Source organism: Lycium ferocissimum, chromosome 4 (genome assembly GCF_029784015.1).
Source record: "Lycium ferocissimum isolate CSIRO_LF1 chromosome 4, AGI_CSIRO_Lferr_CH_V1, whole genome shotgun sequence".
Classification (NCBI taxonomy): Eukaryota; Viridiplantae; Streptophyta; class Magnoliopsida; order Solanales; family Solanaceae; genus Lycium; species Lycium ferocissimum.
Genome location: NC_081345.1, coordinates 60750050 through 60771517, shown reverse-complemented (window position 1 = coordinate 60771517; position 21468 = coordinate 60750050). Strand labels below are relative to the sequence as shown.

At 36.7% G+C, this 21468-nt stretch overlaps 1 long non-coding RNA gene across 1 annotated transcript; it reads left to right on the top strand.

Annotated features, from left to right (window-relative positions):
- The first annotated feature begins 8734 nt into the window (after window positions 1-8734).
- Window positions 8735-13129, top strand: LOC132053586 (uncharacterized). Its single transcript, XR_009414158.1, has 4 exons — window positions 8735-9101; window positions 9998-10185; window positions 10323-10508; window positions 12867-13129. It is a non-coding gene; the product is annotated as an uncharacterized LOC132053586 (long non-coding RNA).
- The last annotated feature ends 8339 nt before the right edge of the window (window positions 13130-21468 follow it).

Genomic DNA, 21468 nt, shown 5'->3' with positions numbered 1-21468 from the left:
GTTTTTAAACTGGGAAACAACACTCAGTTATTCGAACATCTCTTCCAACATGAGGGAATTACAGGATCCAACTATCCACAGGATCAACAAATCATGCTAGACTTAGTTCTCTCAAGTGAAAATCTTAAACAACTAACAGAGAACAGAACTTAAATGAACAGAACTCCCCATTTTCTAGCAAATAATACACAAGAAGATATATTTAGTTAATAGCACAGTAACTGAAGGAAACAACCAGAGACTAGCTTAAACTGGAAAACAAACCAACTAGACATGTGAAGGAGATCAACTTTTAAAAAAAAATTATTTGATGTTGTAATACTAGGATAAACAACTGAAGCTCAAACTTCAAAAATATATATATGATGCCTAATCTAATGCTAACTTTAGATCACACAAACTCAAGCTTTAGTAGACAGCTTCTTAATCTCATACTGGTTAGAAAAAAAAAAGAGAAAAAACAAAACAATGCAGGGAAGAGAAGAAAGTATCAGTAAATTCTTGAAGATGATACTCAGCCAAGATACACACAACACATAGCTTTGAAAGTTATTCTTTTGGGACATAAGCAGGCTTTAGAAAAAGGAGGAAATACCTTTCAGAAAAATAGTAACTAAACTGAAACACTTAAGCAGAATCCAATTTAGCCATTGAAAACAAAAACTTTACAATTTGCTATCAAACACAACCAAGCATTTCTTCAAAACTACAGCTTCTCAAACAAAAGAGGACAGAACTTAACACAGTTTTATGTCACTAATTGAATCATTCTTGTGCCTAATAGGGCTGCAGAACATCCATTTAATCAAATCCTAAATCCAAGAGCTAATAAATGAGAAAATATCACATTAAAGTCTACAAACACACATAAAGTCAAATAAACCAAAGAAGAGGACTGACACAGGAGGTATTTCTTAATGTTGAAAGTCAGTTGAGCACTTATAAGATAGATTTGGGATAGACTCAAAGTAGTTACATAGACTAGACAAATTTGGAAAGAATAAACGAGTTCAAACTTAAGGGGGGTTATCCTCCACTTAAACTAAGCTTTAATCATATTAACTGCTGGTTTGTTTTGACAATACTTTGAATCTAACACATGAAGTCATCCTGTTGAAGTTGAACTTAGGATTTAGTATTACCTAGCTAAAACAAACAACATTAAATTAATGACCATTATAGATGAAACTAGTAGCAAGTACCAATATAGTTAAGATCATGTAAGGGACACTTAAGCTTGAATGGATTCATAATTGATCTATATTATCTAAATTAATTAAAAGTAAATAGTGCCAAACTTGACCAACAGCTATACCAAACAGTGAACCACCTTAAACACTTACCTTAATCTTCATCCTTAAACTATTTAACGTTACATAAATCTTAAATTAGTCTAGCTCAAACTGAAGAAAGCAAACGATAAGAATTCTTAACATGTGAGCAAGAAGTAAACTAATTACTTAAGTCTGATAAAATTACAACTAAACATTCTACATATATTTAGAAATAGCATAACTAAAAATTATGTTACAACAAGGAAAATTGCACTACAAATCAGCAACTTAACATCCAAACTAAATTAGTCTTATTCCAGGGAATTCGAAATAAATGTAGAAGAGAAGGGAAAATTACCTTTTTCCGATGCAGCGATGGGGGTGACGAGAGATGACGATCACTTTTTCACCCGAATCAATTTCCGACAACGGAAACGACTTCCAAAAATTGAACTATGAGCAAGAACTTCCTCGAAACTCAACGGCTTTGTCATGATCCATACCGATGGGCCATGACTAGTGCCTGAGCTGGGCACCCGTATACGACCCGCTAGATATAATCCGACTGAAACTGAAAACAATATGGTACTCTATAAAAGCATGTTGTGAACTCATCATGTCATACATCAGAAAGAACCTGTCTCCTGAGAAGTCACAGTTAACCAAAACATAACAAATATGCAAGCCGACAAGGCTGCTACTATACACGGGGACATCCAAGACGAACTACATCGATATAGCTGACCAAACCGTATATACACAACCCATATATGTCTACAGACCTCTAAGAGTATAACAAAGTCTACGTCAAAAGGATCTGTACCAAAATAATTCAAGCTCTGGAACAATGGAGCTCTCCAAGCGGCTGGGCAGAAGTCCTAAGCCGGAGGATAACCAAATTGAGTGTCTGTACCTGCGGGCATGAAACGCAGCCTGTTATATCCCGTATTTTTATACGACGGATTATTCGTAAGCTAATCAACATAAATCCAAGGACAAGATTATTTTTGGGATATGAGACAAGGACTTTTAATTCCCGATATTAATATTGTTACATCCCGTATTTTCGTACGTCGGAAAGCGTGCGAGTTAAATGACACTACTAACGGATACGAGGTTATTCCCCAAGCTTATAGGTGGTTAAAGTGATAGTACACATGTATCGTAAGGATTTGAAGGTAAACCAATCAAAGAAAATAAGTTTTGTCGAGTTTCAACATTTATTGGAGTGAAATACGGTCCAAGCTATAATATCCCATATTTTTGGACTAGAAAAATTTAATCGTCCAACATGAGCAAATTTACCCGAGCCCGGAGAATTCAAACATATCCAACGATGAAAATCGAGAGCTCGGTGTACAAAGAGTTTGAGGTCCCAAAATAATTTAAGACTTAACAAGTGTGATCACGGTGATTGAGAATAATATTTCGTGTGTACCAAAAGGGGCTATGGACTAGTGTTACGTCACATAATCATGGCAATGAGTATATGAAGTGTATTAAAAATAATTGTTATTTAATTGAATTGAGATCAAGAAATTAATTATGAGAGTATTTGATTAAATGTTCAAATAAGGTTAGAGGATAATGGGATAAGTATAATGTTAATATATCTATGTTTCCACGTGTTTCTTTGGTGTTAAAACTGCCAATGCAGCAGATGACTATGCAAATATATGACTATGCAAATATATGAAGGTGGGTGGACACCTTTAAGATTAAGGAAGACCTCATAAAAGTCATCAAGGGAGTGGACCCCACGGTCCAAAAAGAAAAAGGATGTACTTGAACTCTTATTTTCTTTCACCTACAGTAGACTAATTCAATTAATTATGGTGTAGTAGTGAATTCTTATACAGCAACGTTGGAGACCTCTCACTTTGAATTAAATGCTTTGATTTTTAAGCAACTTGAGCAGCAACGTTTTATTACAAGAGAGACCATATACATACGTGTATATATATATATATATATATTTTTCTCATATGAATTGAAGAATTCTCTTACGAGGATGGGGCAGCAACATCATTTCATTTTGTGACGAGTTTTGATCACCGCTTCGATTTCGTTGTTTTGTTTTGTCGTGTTGTTGGATCCGGGCTTTCTTCGAAGTGAAGTAAGGTGGAAGAAGATTATTTCTTGGCACATGAGGTAAGAATCCTCTCTTCTAGACATATTTGAGTTATCCGAGTCGTATCTACGTTGCTAGACAAAAGAATTACGAAAACTATATCGGAAATCGGATAAATTGTTATTGTTATCATGTGGGCTGTTTGGTGGTTGTTATGAATTGTTTTGTGGGCTGGAATATCGTGGGATTGGCTGTAGTTGTTGTTGTTATGTTTGTTGTTATACTATGTATATACGAAAATAAAGAAGTGTATACAAGCATTGGTATACAAATGTATATTGGGCTGTTTTGGAAGTGATTTAAGAATGGATTTAATTCTAATTTGATATGAAAATATTGGTATTGTTGTTGTTGGTATTTGGATTGATGTTTTGGCTAAATTGGAATCTCGAGGATTATTAAGTTTTCCGGGGAAATGCTTCCCGAATTTTGTTAAGTGACGTGCTAGCTCAGGCTTTGGATTTTGAGCGCGCTATAGTTAATACTTGATATCAATAATGTTGTTGTAGATTGGGAAGCCTGGGATCTGATTTGTGGTTAGCTTGGAGCGGATAAGGTATGTAAAGCTATCCCTTCTTTCTTTTGGCATGTCCTAGACGTAAGTAATCTACGATATGAGCTTTGGGGGTAATTCTATTCACAAGTTCCGAGCATGATTTATGATTCTTATTCACTTCTTGATATTAGAATTCTTAATGTAGTCGAGCTACTGCCCTCGAGTTTTCTATATGATTGGATAGTAAACGATACATAAAAGTTCCTATTCTTGAAGGACTCTGTAATGACATTCAAAGAATACTTAATATGACTATCGTTTGGTACTTGAGTGTTAGTTAATCTACTTGTCGATTGAGTCTCAGATGGTGATTTAGTTGTATATTGTTACTTACTACTCTGCTCATGCATATGGTTGTTACATCTTTCACCGAGTCCCGGCCGGGTATGTTATCACGCACATTTTACTACATTATCCACCGAGTCCCTCACTAGAGGGCCGGGTACGCTATATGATGATATGATGATATGATGATATGATGATATAATGCTATGATGATATGATGATTTGATATGACACTGAGTCCCATGATGGGCCGGGTACGGTATACGTGTACACGACTTTATTCACCGAGTCCCATAATGGGCCGGGTACGGTATATGATAATGATATGCATGATTTCGTTCGTAAGATACAGGTACAGTGACTTCTTGACTACTATACTTGTCTCCTGGGATCCTTATTTCAGTTATGATCTTTCTTATTGTATTTCATGCTTTATATACTCGCACATATCTCGTATCGACCCCCTTTCTTCGGGGGCGTTTCATGCCCGCAGTACGTACGCTCGTTTTGGTGATCCGCCAGCTTAGGATATCTATTCAGCTATCTTGGAGTGCTCCCTTGTCCCGAAGCCTAGATTTTTGGTACAGATCCTCCTGTTGTATATATGGTTATCCAGGGGTACGGCGGGGCCCTGTCCCGTCATATGTTACTATTGATACTCTTAGAGGTCTGTTGACATATGTGTGGGTTGTATATAGTTGTTTGTTCGGTTGTGTTCGTATGACTTATGTTTTGGGGCGTTCCCATTCGTAGTGGCGACCCCTTGTCGCTTGCGTATATATATATGTATTTTGGGATGTTGTATGTAGTGGCAGCCTTGTCGGCTTGCGTATGTGTATGGTTGGGACGTTCCCATATGTTATGATAGCCTTGCCGACTTATGTACGATGTTATCGGTTGAAGGTTGTAACTCCTCAGGAGACAGGTTGCTGTGATATGTATACATACGCGACAGTTTTGAGACGACGTCTTGCCTTTTTATATATAAGTTCCTTATCATGCTAGTTGTGGACTGATTATAGCTAACAGGTGTGTATACGAGTGTCCAGCTCGGGCACTAGTCACGGCCTACGGGGCTGGGTCGTGACAAAAGTGGTATCAGAGCAGTTCATCCTCGGAGTGTCTACAGACCGTGTCTAGTAGAGTCTTGTTTATCGGTGTGTTGTGCACCACATCTATAAACATGAGGCTACAGGACATTTAGGATGTTACCTTTCTTTCATATCTAAGATCGTGCGATAGAGCCAAGTCATAGGAAATGAGATTCCTTATACTAACCTTTGATTTCAGCAGAAGAACGGCATCAACAAGAGAAAGTGACTGATGATATTGGATGTTACAAAGTACGTAGGTAAGCAACAGTACGAAAGATGCATGTTGGATAAGGCAAGGATATTGAAGTACGATTGAAAGGTAAAGTTGAAGATTAAAAGGGGAAAGTAAACAGGAAAGTGTAACAGGTGCAGTTTGAGTTGGACATACGAGGTAAGTTCATCATTTTTATGCTGTTGTTGATATTGGGAGCCCTGTGTGGCTGTGATATGATATGATACATATATATGTTGGCCCTGTGAGGCATTGTTGGTATTTGCTGCGTGTAGGTTTTGAGATAGTAAGGAATACACACTACTAGAAAATAGGCCTATAGCAACGGTTTTTTGGCAACAGTTATCAAGCCGTTACAATAGAACATTTCTTGCAACGGTTACACCCGTTGCAGTATCCCCTTTTACCTAACGGAACACTTCTACAATTAGACCATTGCTTTAGTCTAAGAACCGTTGCTATAGAGGTACATATAGTAACGATTATGTGAACCGTTGCGGTAGATTTCTCTATGGCAACAGTTTTATCGAAAAAAATAGCTATTGCAACGGTTTATTTTCTCCCAATATTTCCCTCCAATAATTTTAGTAGACCCGCCAAAAGCTTCTTTTTTTTTAATGAAAAATTAAATACGAATGTCACTCTATGTAAACACTTCGGTTTCTTTGGTGGAGGGTTTTCTTCTCCAATGAGGAACCGAGGGTTTTCTTCTCCGGTAATGAAGTAAGATTTTTGCACCTGGTTCTACAATTAGTACAGGTAAGTTCCCTTCTTTATCTACATTTTTGATTGATTTCTTAGTGGTACTATGATTGTACTTCAAATCAGAAATTCCATTGAAGGGTTTTTGGAAATAAATAAAAATTACACAAATGGGTTTCTATGAAGTAGATGTTTTTGTTCCAATATATATTTGTTATTTACTCTTATTGTGGTTTAGAGGTAGTATCTCAAATGCGGGTTTCTTGTGATTTGAGGAAAAATCTTTCTTTGAACATTTTGGTTATTATTTTTCACCATTTGCTTTATGGGTTTCCTGGAAATAGGTGGCCAAAGCCAAGAACAAAGGTTTAGATCTGAAATATGTGATTCATTGAGTTTCTTAGGCTTAGAAGCAACAGATGGGTGTTATGTTTTGTACCTGAATCAGTACTTTGTCATATTTTTTTGTCAATTTTGAAGGTGTTTATGAGGATTTGGTGATGTTTTTATGCCTAAAAATTTAGTCTTTGATGAGCTAAAAAAGTGAGTATCTTGGATATTTCAAATGATCAATAGAGTCATTTGTAGTTTGTCCTCTTATTCTGGGGTTGAAAAGAGTTGATGTTTAAGAAGCTAGGTTTCAATTCTTTGAGCCAAATTCTGTTTGGAGTCTATTTCATACTATATCTTCAGTTCACTGCATTTAACAAATTGTCATATACACTCATCGTTTGTGGACTCAAACTATCATTTATGTTTTCTCTGTACCACTATCTTGCTTGCTTATTGTTGTAACCTATTGTTTCTTCATATGTATTTATTTGTGGTGCTTTAAGCATTAAACCTCTTTGTTATGTTTTTATTTATTCATTTATTTATATCAAAGAGCTACTAGGCTTTCTAGCTGATTCAGAACGAACAATGAGAATGCATATGTGTCATAGCTGTAGCGTGATAAATACAAATATGAGCGAGAAATGTGTATGTTTACCAGTTATGGATGAGATGATTGAAGGAGGATCGGAGTCAATTAGTATTCTCCCTTTTATTTGATGGATTTGCTTCTCTACCCGTAAATTGATTTTGTTAGACATGTATTTGCTTAAGTTAAAGCAGCATGTGGCCTCCGCAAAATTATTAAGTGGTGAAAGAGTATAATATATTCCCGCAGCTGTTTATTTGCTCTTGTATATGTCCATGCTAGCAGAAAATATATTAATACATTTTTACGTTGGTATTTCCCCATAGATGGATCATGGTTTTGCTTGTGGTCTATTTTTGCAGGTTAAAAATTTGGCAGAGAAGGTCCGGTCTAATAATATCTAGTTTATTTTGTATTGCTTGAGGGTTTGAACGTTTATAGAGGTGCAGGTAATCTACCAGTTAAAACTTCTCTTGCCTTGATATGTCATATTCTAATGCCTTTAAGTCAGTTTGAAAAAAAAATAAAAAATGCAATTTGATAATATTAGATTGCAGTGCCTTTGTATTTCGAATATGGTGTTTCATCAGTTGAGAAATTTTATCCTATACCGCATAGTCTCTCTGTTTATCCTGATCCTCCACTATTAGATCCCATGATATGAAGTATACATTAAGGTTGTTGTGTGATTTCAAGGACCGTTGTCATATACTTTTTAGTAATTAGTTACCGAGAACTGAGTTCTTGGAATTTTGCACCCTTAACGTATGTCCTCTTTTGGAATTTGCACCCTATCCTATATTTTTTTTTAATGACTTGCACCCTAATCTCTTTATTTCTTTGAAAAATGATAAAATCCCTCTCTTTTTCATTTTTCTTGAGGGGAAAAGAGTAAAGATATAATTACTATGTCCCAAAATCTTTGAGAGTTGAATATTCTCGACCAAGGTTCATATTTGATTGAAAAAATATGGAGCTGACTCCTCTCCAATGAGCTGAGTTATATGATAGTTCATAATTTTGATCTTGAACAGCTTGTGTCATATAAAATTCTCTATTCATATGTTGACATTGATCTGAAAATTCTAGATATGCCTTCTAGTAGTCACTACATATTGACATCAAGCTCTATTTTTGGTTCTTCACTAACGAGATGGCATTCTAATTTTTTATCCGTTCTCTGTCCGGTGATTTAGCTTACAAATAAAGCTCGGGAATTGTTCGGTATATAGTTGCCTCATGTGATACAAACTTAAATAAAAAAAGGCATTTTAGTTGTGTTGTTCAATCAAATAAGGAGATCCACTGACCAAATTTCTAAGTTATTGATTGACGATTACTTTAAAAAAGTTCCAGTAGCAACGTGTTTTAAATTTCATGTAGACTGATGTGATATATTTAAGAAAACCCACTACTATAAAACTCCATTATAGAGGTCAACAAAATTCTCAACCTTAAACTAGAGAAATTCAAAGCCTATTGAATTTTATTACTTGCGAAAAAGTGTATATTATGTTCATTCAGATGTAACAAATAAGAATCTGTTTTCAAATAAAAGTGATTTTTTTTTTTACTTTGTTGTTTTTGTTATCGTGTTTTTATTTGCTAGGAGCCTTCCTCACTAAAAAAATAAAGAGATATAACGAAGATTACGCAAAACTGATTTTTTTAAAAGTAAAGATTGCATACTCTTGTTTACGTCAATGGTTTCGTTGGCTTTTGCTTATGTCCATGAAGATGCCATGTCGTTTGTAGGTATTTAACTTTAATGTAAATGGAAGTGACTGAGAAGTGTAGTGTGACTGACTGAGTTAGCTGTTACTTTTGTATATTTCAGATCTTGTGCGGGCATTTTCTAGAAAGGTGCTTGTTATTGGTGCCTTTTGAAGAGTACTTGGAGCTTGAGTGAGTTAATTTTTTTTTTTGAAAAATATACATAGTAAAGACTTGGTTTTGGTTTCTTTAAGATATTTGCTGATGGTTTGTGTTTATAAGAAAATTTGAGATTATCTTTATGGTAATGTAACATTGTTCATTTATGTTACGTTGAACTACGTCTAATGGGGATGTCTTTTTTTTTTTTTTTTTTTTTTTTTTTTTTTTTTTTTTTTTTTTTTTTTTGTGCAAGTTTGAATCTCTTGCATGTTTTCATGGGTTTAGTGTTGCTATATTTCCTTAGATCATTCATTTCTCAAATGGTTGAAACTTTGTTTGCAGAATTGAAACTTCACCCTTTTCACTTTGAGGGACACCTAATAGTTTCAATTTTTGTGTTTGTTCATCCAAATCAACTTGATATGATGGCTTTGGTGGAAAAAATGCTAACTTTGAGGCAATTGTTGATGCAGCACACCCATTTTTTTAATATTTTGTGTGATTTTTCTAAGTCTTTTTTCTTCATATAATGAAGAAAAGAACGATGATATCATGTTGAAAGGATTTTCAAGAACATGTTTTGATGATTTTGGTATTTGCTATTTTTGTTGAAGGAAAATGGCTTAGTTTTGCAAGATGAAAAATGTCTCTTCTTGGCCTTCTAATTGTGGGAATCTGAATACCATAAAGGGTCAAGCTGAAAGTGAGCTTCTCTAAAACCTTTATATGTTACCGAACTTCAAGATTACTCGTGTTTTCACAATCTATGAATTGAAACCATGGAAATATTATTATACTTATTTCACTACAAGCATGAATATTCCATTTTTGATAATAGAATGGTGTATGCTTAAACCTCACTGCCGGCTATTGCTTATTTGTCGGTAAAGATTTCGCTTACATAACAAATTGCTTTTACCGACCAGTATCTTGGCAGGGCGACCTGGTACGGCGTCCATTTGCAATCCGGTGTCTGCAGCGATGGCGTCTGTCGCTTTCTCTTTGCATGTTTGTAGAATAGCAAAAACTGAGCCCTCAAAGTTTTAGACAAAAAATGAGGCAATCGGAGAAAAATGGGATTTATTTAGGGTGGTTGACCATCACCGGTATGCCAGTGACTTTATCTTAGCTCTAATCAACAGCCCTTTTAGCATATGAATGGTCTCTTGTCTACATACACACTCATTGTATGTCTCTGTCGTCTCTATCCGTGACCGCTTTGATCTGCGTGGGCTGCGTTTTCGGGCAAAGGCGGCAAAAGCATAGAGAAATTAGGTTCAGCCAGTACGAAGAATGGAAAAGGGCCAAACATACCCCTCTACTATGAAGAATGAGGCCAGCAGAGTGAAAAAGGGAATTCTTGGAGGGTGGTATGCCCCTCTATTTGGCCTATGATTTCCCCATAAACAAAATTAACAACCATCTTCGGAAGTGCTAGTATGTTTTCTTGTTTTACTTGAGCTTAGCAAACATACTCTGATCTTATCTTATGTTCGTTAAAAATTGCTCGAAATTGTTATCCAAACACCGAAACACCTAATTGTGGAAAGTTTCCATCTTTCAAAAGAGGCGTAATGATAATGCTTATGGCGGAAACCTCACCATAGTTTAGCCCGGAAAGTAAGAATGAGACATCGAGAGAGAGATGGGATTTTTTGTAAAGGGTGTTGCCCTTTTCTGCCATGTCCATGATTTCTTCTCCATTCATGAAAATCAACAATCCTCTGAGAACAGAAAAACAAGAAAAGGAAAATGACAATTGATAAACCATCTCAACAATACCCCATGAGTATTCCTCTGTAAAAAGAGGCCATGCTCTTCCCTTCTCTGCTTCTGTGCAACCACGCTATCTATGATAAACGGCAGGCCCAAAAAAGTAGATATGTGGTGTCATTTCTACGTTGATCGCCGCGAATCACACGAAAAGGGCGATGATGATGATTGCTTCTTTACGTGCTATTAGTTTCTTGATTTGAGAAATCGACCCGTAATCTGGCGAGGCAATCCGTAGCAAAATAAGTTCAATGAGGCAGTGATGATTTTCATTCTTTACGCATCAGATGGTTGAGCTTTGCTATATCTTGGCGTGGCATCTTTTTGGAGTCTTTTGAGATATGGGAGCTATTTAGGTTTTTGTGTCTCACAAAGGCTTCTTAAGCTTGCAGCCATTAGTGGTGTTTAGCTTATGTCTGAGAGAATGTTAATCTTTGTGTCCTAGGAATGAGGCTTTTTATGGAACTCGAAAAAGGTTGAGATTTTCTAAAGGTGGTTATTCTCTTTCTCTGTAGTTCAAATTTGCGAATGAATTTCCCTATACCTTTGTTACACAGAAAGATTTAGAGCCCTTTTGTCAACAAAAATGCCAATTATGGTGATGACGAGGATGACAGCCATGTTTATGGTAGTAATAAGGAAAAGGACACATACATAGATACCTCTTAAACTTCCCTTAAACTTGTCACAATTTGTCAGCTTGCCTCTTAAACTTGTACGGAGAAATCCTTTGTACTTGGATCCTAACCCCTAAACTTGGGAAATGAGGATATGGTGATATTCTCCAGGAAGTTTAAAGTTAAAACTTTTGAGTGCTAGGCAAAGGCAGGGGAATTTGTGAGGTCGGTTCTTATGTGCTCTCTCACAAAGGTGTCTGCTTCTTGCAGCCATGGCAGATTAGCCATTCTTCGACGATTTTAAAGGCAAATGCGAGCCTCTTTTGTGTTCAAAGAATGAGGCTTTCTATAGAACTCGAGAAAGGTTGGGATTTCACGGGGTGGTTACTCTCTTTCTCGAAGTTCAATTTAGCCAATGAATTTTCCTATGCTTTTGTTTTAAAGAGATTTTAACAGACCCTTTCATCAAATTGACGATTATGATCTTGAGCCTTTAGGGTGATGATGATCATGATAGCCATGGTTATGGAGGAAAATACATATTCTTACCCCTAAACTTTTCCGGTAAACCCAAATTTCATGTTCTTTCTTCTGTTTTTGAAGAATCCCAATTTCAGAAGAATTATTTTATGTATTCATCTCCACATTTTCCTAGAGAGAGATTATTAGGTACTGATATGAAACAAGCCCAAAGCTTTTATGTATTGTGGACTCATATACCGTCTGAGGCTAATTGTTACATTGCTTAATTTATCTTGTTACGTTGCTTAATTTATGTTACACATTTTTTATCTATTGTGGACACAAGTCAGGAGATTTTATTTATTGTGGACTCATGTAGCCATTTTAGACCATTTCCAAGGCCATTCTGTGTAATTTCCTGAATTTTAGGACCCTTGTTTAAAGAATAGCCCAGTATGAAGAATGAGGCTAACAGGGAGGAAAAAAGATCTCTTTGGAGGGTGGTTGCCCTCTTTGATTGGCCTATGATTTCTCCCACAAACCAAACCAACTGCCGCTAAAATTTGGTCGGTAAAAGCAACTTTTGTAGTAGTGCTCAAAGTAAATTGAACAGTAGGCTGTCCATGAATATATTTGATAGGTTTCAGCTTGGTTTTTGGTAAAGATTGCAAGTTTCGTTTGAGTTTTAGGCTTGCAACATATGATGCTTGAGGATTATTGTTACGAATTGTCTCTCCCATAACCATGGGAGGTTGCGGAGAGGCTAAGTTTCCCATTAAACTCAAGTCGCCATGTTTCTCCAAAGAGGAGGGAGAAGAGAGCTTTTGGGGTTTAGTCGTTTCCTTATTTCTAGTCTTGTCATCATTAGTATGTATGCATTGTAGAGATTAAATTCTTTTATGAAAGCTTTTCTAAATCATTTTTCCTTATCATTTTTTTGTAGGTGGTGAAATTGAACAAGGGGATGAAAGAAGTGAAGATACATGATCCACTAAGGAGGATTGGGTTAATTTCTTGGAAAATTGAAAACTTGTGTGTTCCACCTCTTGAATGGTCAAACATTATCTTGATATTTTGCTTTTATGTATATTTCTTGACCTCTTGGATTATTATTTTGGTATGATGTTGGATCTTGTATTATTATTTTGGTATGATGTCGGATCTTGAATTATTATTTTGGTATATATGATGTGGGATCTTGGATTATTATAGTTTCTTCTTGTGATTGATATATGTGTGGTCTATATTGTGTCGGCCCCCGTATAGTCGATTGCGGTAGCCCCATAATATCCGTTGCGGTAGCACCATAATACTCGTTGCGGTAGCATCGCAATAAGCATCACGGTAGCCCCATAATATATGTTGCGGTGGACCTATAATACCCGTTGCAGTAGAATTATAATAATTGTTGCAATAGTCCTAAAAATAATCGTTGCGATATTAAATAACCGTTGCATTAGCTCTATAACAACTGTTGCAATAGGAAGAAGCAGTGGTTGAATAGTCTGAAATAAGCGTTGCAATAGCGTTGAATAACCGATGCAAAAATATATATTGCAACGGTTCTTAGCTTTTCCGGTAGACACATAACCGTTGCAATGATCTTGAAGGGCAAACCGTTGCGATAGGATAATCTATTGCAACGGTTTTAGGAACCGTCACAATTAACCGTCACAATAGACCTATTGTAACGCAAGCTGTTGTAACAGTCACCAAAACCGTTGCAGTAGAACTATAGCAACGGAAAAACAATCTACTGCAACGGTAACAGAACCGTTACCATAGGACAAATTTCTAGTAGTGACAGAGGAAACTCCGCCAAAAAATTTCCTAGAAATAAGAAGAGAATGAGATATAGGTTTGTAATATGTCTTGAAAGGTCGTGCCAATAGTAATGATATGATTTCACTAAGTTGTGAGTATGGCTGACCTTGAGAAATAAGTTAACTGCTGAATTGATGGTAATAGTAATTAGGAGGTCGATATCGATATGGTAAAAAGAAGAATTTGGAAAGGGCTTGTGATACTAAGAGATGATTTAGAAAAGGCTGGCAAATCTTGATAGAGTGTTATATTAAGGCACCGACTGAATTGATAAGCAGGGATAACTTGTGACGAGTTTATAGTTAAAAGAAGTAATAGTATGATTAAGACAAGAGTACAGAGGAAAAAGAATTGTGACGGATATGAATGTATTGATAAGACAGCTTGTGAGATATTAAGGATAAGGTTGACCAGAAAGAGTAAAAGGTTAAGTACGCTTACTCCACCGAGTGTAATCAACCCATAGTAAGAATCGTGAATAAGGTTAAGAAGTGTTACACTATAGGATTGAATACGAACAGGATATGATGTGAATATAATGAGGATTGTTATGAAAATAAGTGAAGACTAGTGCGATCCATGTAACTAGAATATAAAGGTAAGTGTGAAACGGAAAAGCGAGCTATAGAACGAATAAGAAAGACTTATCAAGCTCTGTAGGGAAAGTGTGGAATAAAAGTTATATGATAATGGAAATGATAGCGAGCACCAGAGAAGAAGAGGAGTAACTGAAAGGACGAAATAAGAAGAAAGCGAGATAACAGTATAGTAACAGATCATGACATGTGTAGCCAAGGACACGAGTACTATAAGTGACGGGACTGTGAAAGACCCAGTTATAGAAACATGAGCAACGGGGTAGAGTGAGTGCTAGAAAATGACTAATATGATAAGAACAAATAGGGATGAATGAAATACATTTTGAAAATGAGAAAGGATTATACAGAAGCGATGCTTTCCGAACGATACAAAGGTGTCATAAGATTCCTCGTGCGCAGAATAAAAGACAGACATAGACGGGAGAAATGATAAGGGAATTCTAAAGGAAACACCCAAGATAGACGTAATTAATTGAGTACGAGTATGGAACGAAAGGGGAACATATAGTTATGAACTTAAAGGTGTAGTACGACGAAAAAGTGATAAGATTCGGTCATTAAAATGAATTTGATATGATTTTGAGTAAGTTAGAAATCGGTACTGGGCACACAAAAAGGGCATAGGGCATAAAGGGGTGCTGCGTGTATATGACTTCACCTCAGAAATAGTGGAATCCTTAAAGGACAAAGGCTGTAGACTTGAGAAAGGAATGGGTATTGTAAATTTGTTAAAGAAAACGGATGATATAGATTAGGATGAAGATAATATTACAAGAGAACTTTGGACACTTATCGTCAGAATATAAGTGTTATCTAATTGAGATTGGAATGACTACAAGTACTAATTAACTATTGATTGGAATGAGTGGAATGTGGCCTTGGACGAGTTGTTACATTGGTTGCATTACTCGGGTACAGATTATCAGATGAAATTTTGCACTATGTATGGAAAGGTTCTCGTCGTTTCGTGATTTAGTCAAGATTTTGTACGTGGATAATCAAGCTATAAATTATAAAGAAAAATATGGATATGGTACAATACCTAGTGAATTGGAAAAAGGGATCGGATGAATTTGAGATTGGAAACAGGGACATAGAGCAGAATATAAACAGATAATGGTATAAGTACACCCTTAAGGGGGAAGAAGGTAAGGGAAATGCAAGTATAAGATGGAAACAATTGACACTGCCATATATTTTATATGGATGCTTAAACTTCAAATGAGACCCCTTGCTGAAATAAGTTAGTAAGATCCAAAAGCCAGCAATAAATAGATAGAAGTCAGGATGGTAATTGAGACAGTGCTGAGAATTATTTGTAGAGATCTTGAATGACATGACGTTAGAAAGTAGGTGCGTATAAAAAGAAGGAGTACGACAAGAGAATGGTATCGAGTAACTTAAGAGATATTATAAAGGATAGCAATGCTAAACTGGATTAAAGGCTAAGATGTTGGCAATAGAGTTATTCGCTAATGATACTGTGACCTATAAGTAGCAAGGGAGAAGGAATAGAAAATCTCCTATAGTAGGAAGTGAGAAAATCAAAGGGTGAATAAAGGAAGGGAAAGGAGTATGACAAGATAGGCTACGAGCGAATTTTAGTACGGAGGAGATATATAAAGCAGAATGAACCAGGAGAGGGAAAGACTATGACTAAGATTGGATATACTTTATACAAGTTTTACAAGAATAGTTATGCAACCTACGAATATTTGTATGCTAAGGAAAGATGGTTTAAGCTAAATTACCGAGATAGAATTAATACTGAGGGCAAATAGGACATGGCCATGGTTGAGTCGGAGGTTTATCCCGGTATCGATTGTAAGATAAGAGAGGAGAAGGCGAGGTAAAGCATGAAGACTAGTGAGACGACGCCAAGGTATTTCTTGGGCTAAATTGAGCACCTACGCATATTCTTGTAAAGATTACAATAGGACGCGCGATAGGAAAACTAAGAGCAAAATCTGAGTAAAGAGGCAATAGAAGGGTTTGAATTAAAGATAAAGAAACGACACAAGATAATATGCCTAAAGTGTTACGAGTTGGATTAAGGGAAATTGTGAAATGGTTTATGCGAGACGATCAGAACAAAAGTGGTTACTAGATAACAGTGAATTTATATGTCAAATCAAAATTCTTTCAGAATTATACCAGTTAATGATAGACAGAGCACAGAGCAGCTATGTAAAGTTATTATATGAGGGAACTCCAACGCTACTTGATAGCCAACTCTAAAGATTGAGATTAAGAGCTAAAGGTAGAGCGACAGTTAAAGTCTTTTAAAGAAGTCGAAAAGAGATACATGAGGCCGAAGGTTCCGGAATATGGACTGGAACAACAAAGCAATGTAAGGTTATTAAAGTAAAATAATGTTACACCTTGGAAAATTTCATTTTATTCGTAGAGTCTGCGAAGGGTCTACAGGTTACCAGAGGCATGAAACACTCCAAGGATTGTAAAGTATAATAAATCAACGAGGGACATCTATGTGTTATAAAATCTTATGTAAAGATTAAGAGGAAAGAAAAAGTGGACGATACATCTTAAGGGAGCAAACTTATAGAAGGAGAAGGAGTCGAGTTATGACTAAGTGCACCAGGGAGAGAATAAGATTTCAGCAGACGAGCTCGCAATGCAACTGTCAACCAACTGCGAAATAAAGAGGAGAGTAAAGAACGACGTGGAATCATTACCTCGAGAGGCAAGAGCAAGGGGAAATATTACGGGAACGGTTACTTAGAGATCTGGAATGCGTTATAATAAAATGAAGAGAATCGACCAACGAAAGAGGCATGCAAAAGGCATAATTCAATAAAAAGAACACTTGAGAAAGTATTGGGAGTGTAGGACTAGTTCAACATTCGAGGACGAATGTTCTAAAGGGGGGGAAGGATGTTATATCCCGTATTTTTATACGACGGATTATTCGTAAGCTAATCAACATAAATCCAAGGACAAGATTATTTTTGGGATATGAGACAAGGACTTTTAATCCCCGATATTAATATAGTTACATCCCGTATTTTCGTACGTCGGAAAGCGTGCGAGTTAAATGACACTACTAACGGACACGAGGTTATTCCCCAAGCTTATAGGTGGTTAAAGTGATAGTACACATGTATCGTAAGGATTTGAAGGTAAACCAATCAAAGAAAATAAGTTTTGTCGAGTTTCAACATTTATTGGAGTAAAATACGGTCCAAGCTATAATATCCCGTATTTTTGGACTAGAAAAATTTAATCGTCCAACATGAGTAAATTTACCCGAGCCCGGAGAATTCAATCATATCCAACGATGAAAATCGAGAGCTCGGTGTACAAAGAGTTTGAGGTCCCGAAATAATTTAGGACTTGAGTTATCCAAGTCGTATCTACGTTGCTAGACAAAAGAATTACGAAAACTATATCGGAAATCGGATAAATTGTTATTGTTATCATGTGGGCTGTTTGGTGGTTGTTATGAATTATTTTGTGGGCTTGAATATCGTGGGATTGGTTATAGTTGTTGTTGTTATGTTTGTTGTTATACTATGTATATACGAAAATAAAGAAGTGTATACAAGCATTGGTATACAAATGTATATTGGGCTGTTTTGGAAGTGATTTAAGAATGGATTTAATTCTAATTTGATATGAAAATATTGGTATTGTTGTTGTTGGTATTTTGATTGATGTTTTGGCTAAATTGGAATCTCGAGGATTATTAAGTTTTCCGGGGAATGCTTTGCCCGAATTTTGTTAAGTGACGTGCTAGCTCGGCTTTGGATTTTGAGCGCGCTATAGTTAATACTTGATATCAATAATGTTGTTGTAGATTGGGAAGCCTGGGATCTGATTTGTGGTTAGCTTGGAGCGGATAAGGTATGTAAAGCTATCCCTTCTTTCTTTTGGCATGTCCTAGACGTAAGTAATCTACGATATGAGCTTTGGGGTAATTCTATTCACAAGTTCCGAGCATGATTTATGATTCTTATTCACTTCTTGATATTAGAATTCTTAATGTAGTCGAGCTACTGCCCTCGAGTTTTCTATATGATTGGATAGTAAACGATACATAAAAGTTCCTATTCTTGAAGGACTCTGTAATGACATTCAAAAAATACTTAATATGACTATCGTTTGGTACTTGAGTGTTAGTTAATCTACTTGTCGATTGAGTCTCAGATGGTGATTTAGTTGTATATTGTTACTTACTACTCTGCTCGTGCATATGGTTGTTACATCTTTCACCGAGTCCCGGGCCGGGTATGTTATCACGCACATTTTACTACATTATCCACCGAGTCCCTCACTAGAGGGCCGGGTACGCTATATGATGATATGATGATATGATGATATGATGATATAATGATATGATGATATGATGATTTGATATGACACCGAGTCCCATGATGGGCCGGGTACGGTATACGTGTACACGACTTTATTCACCGAGTCCTATAATGGGCCGGGTACGGTATATGATAATGATATGCATGATTTCATTCGTAAGATACAGGTACAGTGACTTCTTGACAACTATACTTGTCTCCTGGGATACTTATTTCAGTTATGATCTTTCTTATTGTATTTCATGCTTTATATACTCAGTACATATCTCGTACTGACCCCCTTTCTTCGGGGGACAGCGTTTCATGCCCGCAGGTACAGACGCTCGTTTTGGTGATCCGCCAGCTTAGGATATCTATTCAGCTATCTTGGAGTGCTCCCTTGTCCCGGAGCCTAGATTTTTGGTACAGATCCTCCTGTTGTATATATGGTTATCCAGGGGTACGGCGGGGCCCTGTCCCGTCATATTGTTGATACTCTTACGTGTCTATAGACATATGTGTGGGTTGTATATAGTTGCTTTCGCCTGTGTGTATGACTTATGTTTTGGGGCGTTCCCATTCGTAGTGGCAGCCTTGTCGGCTTGCGTATATATATGTATTTTGGGATGTTGTATGTAGTGGCAGCCTTGTCGGTTTGCGTATGTGTATGGTTGGGACGTTCCCACATGTTATGATAGCCTTGCCGGCTTATGTACGATGTTATCGGTTGAAGGTTGTAACTGCTCAGGAGACAGGTTGCAGTGATATGTATACATACGCGGCAGTTTTGAGATAACGTCTTGCCTTTTTATATATAAGTTCCTTATCATGCTAGTTGTGGACTCATTATAGCTAACAGGTGTGTATACGAGTGTCCAGCTCGGGCACTAGTCACGGCCTATGGGGCTGGGTCGTGACACGACCGAAGGAAGAGGGTCAGTACGAATAGTGTACTGAGTATGTAAGGCATGAAATCAACATATACATAAAATCCTGGAAGACATTTGAGGCGTGTCAATGAAGGGCAAAATAAATGCATCAGTATAGCTATATCAAAGAAACATATATATCCATAGAAATATCACAACAAAGGCCACAACTTCACCCCTGTCAACTCTGCCATATATATACACATCATAACAAAGGCCACAGCGTCACCCCCTGTCAACTGTGTCATACATATACACATCACAACAAAGGCCACAGCGCACTCCCTGTCAACTGTGCCATACATATACACATCACAACAAAGGCCACAGCACACCCCATGTCAACTGTGCCATATATATACACATCACAAAGAAAGGCCACAAAGACACTCCGTGTCAATTGTGCCATATATATACACATCACAACAAGGGCCACAGCATCACCCCCTGTCAACTGGGCCTTGTAATACAGAACAAAGGTCACAGCGTCACCCCCTGTCAACTGTGCCTTACATATACACGAAGAATGAAAATGAGTGCAGTGCATAATCAAAATGAAATAATAGAGCTCTCTGTAATGTCACAAAGTAGCCATATACATATATTATACTTATGGCATCCGTAGGAGTTCAAATGAAAACACATGCATAGGAGTTCAAATGAAAACTATCGCTCTATCCCACTTGGAGGAACAATTTATAAGGTGAGATCAACGACAATGAAATAAATCGAGAAAATCATGAAATAACTTAACATTTTCATATCATCGTTGAAATCATATTTGAGACCTTTAAGCATTGAATTATCCTCAACGTAATCCTCATAAAAACATTCTCGTTCTTAACATCATAAGAAGCTTTAAGAGTCATAAACTTCTAGCTTTGAAATCAAGGAGGTTATGAAAACACTTATGAAATCATACCATAGGAATCATGCCTTTGAAAGAAAAGAACGAGCCTTAACATACCTGTTCGACTTCTTACTAGTTACGCTTATCCGCCCGAGATCGTAAATCTATATTCGAGATCAATTACACTAACGTTAGACTCATCACCGTACACTTGTCCTAAGTTTTCAAATTAAACTATTTTATATCCTGCCAGATATCGGGCAGCATCTCCCCTGTTTATATGCCTAGCCCGAAATCTCAATTCAGCAACCAACAACCATACCAACATCAATAATATCATTTCCAACACTAATATATGCCATAAAACAGGCCACATGCTATTTTTCAACTTCCGTAACTAACCCACTTACTATACAATTATTTAACCACTCTACCTTCGTGAATGAACCGGTATTAGCGTAAATAGAAAGAGATCCATACCTTACATTTGTTGAAGTAGCAATGTCTCCGATATCCGCTTTGAATCCACGTCAAAATCCACCACAAAACAAGACTACAATCACAACCACGCGTTATCCGGACCTAAACTAATATTCCGTCACTTGAAAATTGCTCACTTTTTGGTATCCTCACTCTCCCTACTGATTTCAGGAAATTTCTGGGCTAAAATCTGGTGAAAAAGGAGGTTTTCACCCCCCATATATGGGTCAAATTCTGATCGGGTCACTGTAGTAATTTACCTTAGCAGTCTGTAGCAAGTCGGTTACTGTAGCAGTACTGTAGCATGCGTTTCTGCTTTGTCAGCCGAACTTGTAACATCCATAATTCTCTACTCCAATGTCCTATCGATGAGTAATTTATTGCGTTGGCAACTAGACTCGACGAAATTCATTTTAGGCTTTTGTTTCACTTCAAAACACTTTATATGCGAGGAGATATTCGTCCCCCAAGTTGGACCAAAATTTTCACAAAAAACTTCATCCATCCTTTCTCCAAAGTCGTACTACTCCATTTCTTCCACTCATTTCCT